The sequence below is a fragment of the Perna viridis genome, chromosome 3, assembly GCF_037379345.1.
Source record: "Perna viridis isolate PV_CMFRI_1.1 ecotype Kerala chromosome 3, ASM3737934v1, whole genome shotgun sequence".
Taxonomy (NCBI): domain Eukaryota; kingdom Metazoa; phylum Mollusca; class Bivalvia; order Mytilida; family Mytilidae; genus Perna; species Perna viridis.
Genome location: NC_142447.1, coordinates 59,325,645 through 59,333,669, shown reverse-complemented (window position 1 = coordinate 59,333,669; position 8,025 = coordinate 59,325,645). Strand labels below are relative to the sequence as shown.

General features: G+C 33.9%; 1 long non-coding RNA gene across 1 annotated transcript; it reads left to right on the top strand.

Moving 5' to 3' along the window:
* The first annotated feature begins 429 nt into the window (after window positions 1-429).
* LOC148623145 (uncharacterized) lies at window positions 430-6,486 on the top strand. Its single transcript, XR_015920782.1, has 3 exons — window positions 430-583; window positions 4,473-4,578; window positions 6,130-6,486. It is a non-coding gene; the product is annotated as an uncharacterized LOC148623145 (long non-coding RNA).
* The last annotated feature ends 1,539 nt before the right edge of the window (window positions 6,487-8,025 follow it).

The window sequence follows — 8,025 nt, the reverse complement described above, 5'->3', positions numbered from 1 at the left end:
ACCCCTATTTTTTGTTGCAAAATTTGTCAGTTTCATGTGTAAAATAAACAAAAATGGCAAATGATGTCATAAACACCCCTCTTTTCTGAGGAACTCCGGCTGCCCCCTCCCCCCCTCTTTTCGCGTGTCAGGATCCGCTTCTGGATCGATATGGCAAGACAAAAGTGTATAACAAAACAGAGATATTTTCTAATACGTTTGGGGGAATTGAATCGCACGTAAATATTTTAGTTATTGTTTCTTTTAACTAAGTATACTAATGATTGATCTTTTTAAACAATTCCCCTCATTACAGCAGCATTACGAAATATTTATTTATAGATGTTTAAACATATATATATATATTTTTCTGACTTAGTAAAACTTCGTGAAATGGCCAATAGCCAAGATAATTTTTTCTGTTTCGGGATTTATGTTTTAAGTTCGTAAATACCATTTAATTTGTAACAGGTGACGAAATATGTCAAGTATGATTAATAGGTATACACTCGGAACAATCATACTTGTTCGTTATCGAAACAAATGGCTGAGTTACGAATGTGTTTTCTCATTTTCTTGTGTTTTACGTGTTTCTATAACACAGGTAAGGACCTGTTTTTGTTTTAAATACTTCGGTCAGTCCTCGTTGGTAGTATCATGGTGTTTTTAAAAGCTGTCAGAAAATGTTTGATTTGCATATTGTTAATTTCATTAGATTCTAATTAAGCCGGGTAAAAATAAGTTAGTTTCTAGGATGTTAATGACTATTTTCATTATATTACAGCTGTTTGTCGCAAACTTGGAATTGTGTGATCCATTCGAAAAACAGATCACATAGTTCTATATAAGGTAGCTTGAGACGTTTTATTTAAGGAACAATCAAGAGTTGTTTTAAGCTAGCAAGTAAAAATTATTGGAGGTGAAATGCTTTAAAGAGCCTGAATCGCTCACCTGGCTTGGAAAGCCAAATTCTTACTTTAGTAAAAGCGGTAAAGTTTTTTTGATAAAAATTCCTAACACTTATACCTAAACAACAATCAAATCAACTTTCATTGAATTTGCTCAGTAATTTCTGAGATTATTTAAAGTAATAATATTTAAAATAGCGTTTAAATGTCAGGAAATGGCAACAACTCCAATATGGCTTAACAGATTTACACTAACTTTTGACCACAGAGAGATCTCAGCATGCTGAACCCTTTTACCTCCATGTCAGAATTTTGCTGATGTATGCGGAAAACTGTTGTCTACCAAAATGTTCTTCGACCGATAAAGATCCCCATATCAGTTCTAGGCAGAACACCCTACGGAACATTGATACTAAGTTTGGTTCTTATTGGTCCTGTAGTGTCAGAAGAGGAACTTTTTGAAAGTAATAATATAAAGAAATCGTGAAAAACGTCGAAAAAATGGCATCAACTCCAACATGGCTGAAGAGTTTGACAACATATCGATCTTATCATGTTAACACTAGCATCCCATGTCAGAATTTGGCTAAACATTTTAGAAAGTTCAGGAGATAAAACTGCTACCCCTTTGTTCTACTGTATTTTAGTAACGTCGTCCCTGTTTATCGACGGAACTGAGCAAAATACCCTAAGGAATATTTATACCAAATATGATATTAATTGGTCCTGTAGTGTCAGGAGAGAAGATTTTGGGAAGTAATATTGATATTGATTTTTTTTATCGAGTAAAGTGTGCTTATCATTTGCTTTTGGATTTTGAACTAGCTTATAGATAATTCGAGTAGTCTTTCGAGGTATATAAAGCGTGTTGTCTTTTGTACTATCTGTTAAAGTGTCCCAGGTAAGGTGGAGGATTGAGCACTCACAAACATGTTTAACCCGGCAACATACTTTTCCAAGCCAGGAACCTGAAGTCCATATTATTGTCGTTGTTTTTATGTCCATTGTTATTCGTCTATTATGAATAGTTTCACTTCATTTATTTTGGGGCTTCTTGCAGCTTTCTGCATGGTATGGGTTTTGCCCATCATCGAAAACAGTGTGTGACCTATATAATTTAACCTGTTCGTTGATCCTCTTCTGGTGGAACACTGTCTCATTTTCAATAACACCACATTTCCTATTTTTATAATAAGAACTCTCACGTGGCTTGGCAGGTTTACACGAAAATTTGACCACTGATAGATCCCATCATGCTGAAAACTTTTATCTCTGTCAGAATTTGACTAAGCCTGGCGGTATAGGAGAAATATGCAAAAAGAAAATTGCTGTCTTATCCCTATGTTCTACTGTATTTCTAGTAACAGCGGCCCTGTTTATCGACGGAACACAAAAATAGGCAAAATACCGTAAGGAACATTTATATTTTTATATTGTATTTTTGTAACGGCAGCAATTTTGAACGGATCTAAAAATCTCAAAATCAGGCAGAATACCATAAGGAACATTCATACCGAGTCGTGTTCTAATTGGTCCTGTAGTGACAGAAAAGAAGAAGGTTGACAAATTGTCAACAACGACAACGACGAAGGACGTCAAGTGTTTGGATCAGACAGAGTTTTCTTCCTTAAAACAAAACTATGGTGTATCTTATTTATTTTCCTGTTATTGAAGGAACTTAACTATTGTTCAATTTCTATACTCTAAAGCATTCTGAACAACATACTGTAATAAAAGCATATGATATTTCGTCCTATAAATGACTCTGGATGATACACGGATATGACATACTCTGAATTGAACTTCAGAGAGATACAGTCACCTTTTCAGATTTCAATGAACTAAATTTTTTTAATAAGTTAATGCTCGAATGAGTAAAGTCAAAGTATATCCGTTGCGATATATATATATAGAAGGGTCTGAAAAATTCCCAACGATGTTAGAACTGTCAAATTTGCGAAGCAAATTTTTGGTCGTTCCCTCCGCGGGACTCGTACCGCTATAACATCTATGGCAACACCGCCTGCACTAAGTCCAGCGCTCTAGATCACTCGGCCAGCTAGGCTATATAAAAATATAGCTTTCGTTGGCCGGGTCATTCCTTCTATATATATTCCTATATATATATATTAAGCAGACGATTGGAGGTTGTTATCCCCCCTTTTTCTGCAACTAACATCAAAATCTCATTAAACTTCTAAAAATGGCTTTCAAATACCACATTGCAATTTTAATAGAATGATGGTTAAGTCTTTAATTGATGAAGCAGTTTTAATATGAAAATAAGTGCATTATATTTACTGAAGAAGGGTACAAACTAAAATAAATAGACCGTCTACCTATTTGTGGAAAGGCAGCTTTATACCTTCAATTATAAACAGGAAAAGTCATTAGTCATATACATCAAATAGCAAGGAATACATCTCAAATAGCAGCTTAAAGTAAACAAACTGTTGATTATCCCTCACTATTATGGCGTCTTTTCCTAATATGCATGTATCGAGAATAGGTATGGTGTACATGTCAAAGAGACAACAACCCCAGTTGGATGAACATGTCAGTCAAAGGCCACCCATTGGTCCTCAATGAACGACGAGGAAATCCTCATACCACAGGGCAGGCTGCAGTTGGCCCTAAAACATCATTACACGTAGTTACAGCGAAGGAGTTGCCCCTATAAAACGAAATAAAACAGCAGACAGGGGTAAGAAATTCCTGACTTGGGACAGGCGCAAAAATTGCCTTGTTACAACGGAAATAAAGAAACTGAATATAAAATACACAAATGTCCAAACTAAGGACTTATAGCAAGTAACTGACATGACAGCTCCAGACCAGTTTAAACCTACTAAAAGTTATGTCACCATCGTATGTAAAATCAATCCCAATTCTTGCCATGCGGGATTGAGAATCACGGTACATCATAAGTCATACAGTAAGGACACAACCCATGGCATGCCAAACACTGCTTTTAAATATTGTTTTAATTTCTTTGTAAAGACCCTATGAGCGAATCAATGTTAATACCAAAAAAATGTTATTCTTACCGATCCCTTACAAATGAGCATATTCAAAGATTTAGATGACTTATTGTATGAGTATCGAGCTTTCCGTGCTTTGTGTAGAATATTACGTAAAACAAAGGGTGAGAGATACCCGTGGGTATTTATCCTTTACAAGTACATCTATTTTAGAGCGAGTTCCTTATATTGGTATCGGTATAAGTACGGAACAAGTTATCCCCGTTTATGGCGTAGTTTCAATATTTGGTCACAAATACGGGTGATGGATAAGATTTGCTTTTTCATTTTGGTGAAATGAGTTAAAAATTTCAATGAAATGTCTACGAATAAAAAGTACATTTCCCACAATATCACCAACTGTAGACGAGAAGACCAATTTCATCGGCGATATTTTGTTAGGTTCTTACATTTACAAGTACTAAAAATTATTGGCATTTATGTGTTTTGTATGTTTGTTTGTTGGTTGGTTTTCTTTGGCTTATAATTTGCTTTTGTTTTTATTTTAACCGTCTTGTGACTTACTTAGTGGCTCCAACTAATTTGGTTTCATGTTATATTTTAGTGCTTCCTAAGGCTACACCGTGTGAACCCAAAGAATGTCCTTTTAAAGAAGCATGCAAACATGCCATATGTATGAATTATCGTACTGATCGTAATGTACAGTGTAGGTAAGTATATGTTACCAAAGATATCCCCTGACTTACATATATTATGCAGGATTCTTTTAATACAGGTATGTAAATCAATTCAAATCAATTAATGGATACTTAGATGTATGTGAATCAATACAAATCAATTAATGGGATAGACAAGACAAGACACGATTTTATTGATAGCCTCAGAAACAGTAGGTGTACAAGAGGACAAAAAAAAACAAAACAAAAAAATACATAAACATAAAATCCTGACAATATGCACACATCCATATGGTATAACACACTACTGAGTTTCATTTAAATCTTGCAAGTCGTTATGAGCAGTTGTTGACAACGCATTAGACCAAGTTTTGCTGAGATATGCCTAAATTTCAACGGTCATCATTTCTAAAATTCTTTTTCAAACATAAATTCCTGACAACCATCCCAAATGTGGTGATTTTACTCTCATTATGTTTCATAATAATCCTGCAAGTCGTTAAAAAGGAGTTGCGGACAACGCATGAGACCAAGTTTTGCTGAAAACGCGTAATTTTGTCCAAACATACCCATGTGGTTATATTACATCCCACAGTTACATAACAATTTTAAATGCTGCAAACTGTTAGAAAATAGTTCGGACAGGCGGACAAATTTACAGAAACCTATACCCCCCCCAAAAAAAAACAAAAACAAAAACAAAAACAAAAACAAAAACAAAACAAAACAAAACAAAACAAAACAAAAATCAAACAAAACAATGCAAAAAAACCGAAAAAAAAAGTTTTAAAATTAACCCTGATGGACAAAGAGGGATAACTCTAAGTTTACTGTATGCCTTAGACAAATTCAAGTGCATTTCGTCCTCATTTCACAGTAGGAAGTACCTCTAATTTACCATTCGTATCAAGCTGTCTTTCGTGTCGGTCAGTTTACTCAATCAAAATGCTGTCAGTTTTACGTCTTCTAAAATTTATTGATAAACGGTATTCTTCAGCAGGAAAAAAATGACTTTGAGGTAGATACTAAACTTTCATTTGCTTTGTAAACAATTGCTTTTGGGGTTGAAGCTGTTGTATGCCACGAACTTAATCAAAATTTCTTTACTGGGATGTCCAAGATATCGAAGCGAACTTTCTTACACAAAGGCTTTATTAGAATTCAAAACATATTTATTAGGGAGCCATCTAAACAACAGTTAAACTAACAGAAACAATTAATTGGTGTTGGTCCTTCGCCTTTTATGATCGTTTCTTTTCTTTTCTTTATTTTTGGAATCAACTTCGTTACATTGTTTATCTATTACATCATAATTACGTAAATTCAATAACGACGGTGCTAACTTTAATGAAGGCATGAATTCCTAAGACGACTATTATTTTAGTTAATTATGAGTAAATGAAAATATAAACCAGAAGTATTTCAATGTCTTCTGGGCCACGCTCTTCACGACTTCGATAATCTACAAGATGATTGTAACAGTAGAAAACCGACAAAAATGTTACAAATGTGACACCTTGCACGGCATTAGGATATTTAATGACGTGCGAAGGCTATAAATATCATTACTTTACTTTTTTTAAGGGTTGATTCCTGTTTAACTGGTTGTTGGCCCAGATTTTTCTTCTCGAATGGGACGCTCCTGACTCATAAACAGTGTGGATCTTTTACAAGGAAATAAATTGGTCCGGAAACTAATGGATTGAACGATGGAGGAATTAATTTTCTATTCTTAATAACGAAATAAGTTATGTACATTTAGAAGAAAAGATTACTTTAAGCTGTTTGTAAAGCTGGACGCAATATTAATTCAAAAATAAAAGTTAAGTTTTTTGATAAATAAATTCGATGCAAATACATATTGTGATACGATTGGTACAATAGTGTACAAATGCAGAAAATTGTGACAAACCTAGTACATTAATAAATCGTTTTTATGACTGTTCTATTCTTTTTGAAAGTATCTTCTATACCACATATGTGCTTTACATATATTTTTTCTTCCGTGGTGACGCTACATGTACTTGTATGAAAAATCTATATTACCGTCTCGATTTCTTGCTATCACATAAAAAAAAAACCAAACACACACTAGCATACTACACCAAAACTGAACATTTATGCCTCTTTGCAACCTTTTTATGTATTGGCGTAGGGAAACTCCTATTGATACAAACACTGAGAAAAATGTAGGAGTGTAGGAGTACCAAGATAGGTGAAGACCGTTGACAAAATACAGTCGGGAATGTCATAAAGACACTTCAGTTGAAATACACACAAGAGCGAACAGCACTAAAACCCATTTATAGCCGGGATGAACCCGAGTTCTTCAGAGAGGTAAACATTTCATAACTTACAAGAAAGCCACCGTTTTGTCTTCTTTTTTTTAAAAATCACGTCTATTGATTAAGGAAAAAAAAACGTTCATAATAAATGGAAGCAGCAGTGTGTTATATCGGAAACTAATACTCTATAACGATAGGGGAAGGTGACAACCGTAATTCTTCGCTTCATTTTGTCGGCGTCAATGATGAGTGTTTTTAGTATTTGTAAAAAAGGTCCGACTTGGTAGTATATTTGCTAGTGCCCATTGAGTTGCCTATTGTCTATCATATTCACAAACTTTCTATCAAAATGCCTATGACTAGTTACAGTTACCTAGTTTTATGCTATTAAACAAATATTATCTTAAATAAATCTTTATATTCGTTCAAATATTTCAAATCACCTGATACATACAGTTAGAAATTGCATGACACTGATACATATAGTTAGAAATTGCATGACACTGATACATATAGTTAGAAATTGCATGACACTGATACATACAGTTAGAAATTGCATGACACTGATACATACAGTTAGAAATTGCATGACACTGATACATATAGTTAGAAATTGCATGACACTGATACATTCAGTTAGAAATGGCATGACATGGATACATACAGTTAGTAATGACATGTCGCCGTTACATACAATTAGAAATGGCATGATTCGGGTACATACTGTTAGAAATGACATGACATGATAGATACAGTTTGAAATGACAAGACGCGGATATATGCAGTTAGAAATGACATGATGCGGATACATACAATAAGAAATAACATGACGTGGATACATACAGTTAGAACTGTTAGAAATGGAATGGCGTGGATACATACAGTAAGAAATGACACGACGTAGGTACATACAATTAGAAATGGCATGACGCGGGTACATACTGTTAGAAATGACAAGACATGATAGATAAAGTTTGAAATGACAAGACGCGGTCACCTTAATTGCACCTGTATTTTATCTGAAGAATTGTACTTAAAATCTTAAGATATTGTTATGAGAATATCAAAATAAACTTGATGATGTTTTAAATGAAATATTTCATTATTTAATATTTTATTTTTGTACATGTTGTCAATATTGGGATTATAGTACAAAAATACAATTATTTACATAATAAATTATGAACTTAATGAA